Source organism: Pygoscelis adeliae, unplaced genomic scaffold (assembly GCF_000699105.1).
Source record: "Pygoscelis adeliae isolate BGI_AS28 unplaced genomic scaffold, ASM69910v1 Scaffold75, whole genome shotgun sequence".
NCBI lineage: Eukaryota > Metazoa > Chordata > Aves > Sphenisciformes > Spheniscidae > Pygoscelis > Pygoscelis adeliae.
The window spans coordinates 5,069,352-5,069,995 of NW_008824772.1; the positions used below are offsets into that span (position 1 = coordinate 5,069,352).

The 644-nt window shown below is 62.1% G+C and overlaps 1 long non-coding RNA gene across 1 annotated transcript in view; it reads left to right on the plus strand.

Moving 5' to 3' along the window:
• The first annotated feature begins 209 nt into the window (after positions 1-209).
• LOC103916688 overlaps positions 210-644 on the plus strand; it is a 991-nt gene continuing 556 nt past the window's right edge. Inside the window, exon 1 of the long non-coding RNA XR_663600.1 lies at positions 210-241. This is a non-coding gene — a long non-coding RNA (uncharacterized LOC103916688). The remainder of the gene's footprint in view (positions 242-644) is intronic.

The window sequence follows — 644 nt, forward strand, 5'->3', positions numbered from 1 at the left end:
GGGGGATGGCAGGGGAAGCTTCCCGGGCGCCCAGGCTCTGCTGGGGCTCAGACCCACCGACGGTGCAGCACCGGTCCCGGGACAGGAGCAGAGCTGCAGGGAGCAGGGATGGGGTGGGGGGGGCCTGTGCACCCCCGTGCTGGCCGTGACCGGTGCTTGCTCTGTTTCTCAACAGCGCGTCTACCCCCGCAAGCCAGGGCTGACTTCATGTTCATTTCCTACCAGCAAACCCCCAGCGATGGTGAGTACACGGGGCCCTTCTGGGCCGTGCAGAGGGTAGAGTTACCAGACAGGAGCCAGAGGAGAAGCTCCTCTCGCTGCAGGCCTGTCCCACGCCTGGGTTAGTGCTGTGGGAAGCAAAGGAAGGTAAAAAGTCCTTCCCTAGACATCAGACCTAGAGGTCCACTGCGTCCCCGAGGTCACTGGCCACAGTTGCTGTGATGCGGGTAATGGTTCCTCCTCGGGGAAGGAAGGTCTATAAGGATCCTAAAACCAGGGCAGGGAGGAGACCTGAGTTTGCTTGCACGCATCCCACTTACTGTGGAGCGGGCAGAGGCGAAGCTGGTGAAGCACGCTGCCACCAGCCCCACAAGCAGTTTGGGAACAGTAGAGGAACTTGCTGGCGAGGCAACGTCGGGAGAGGG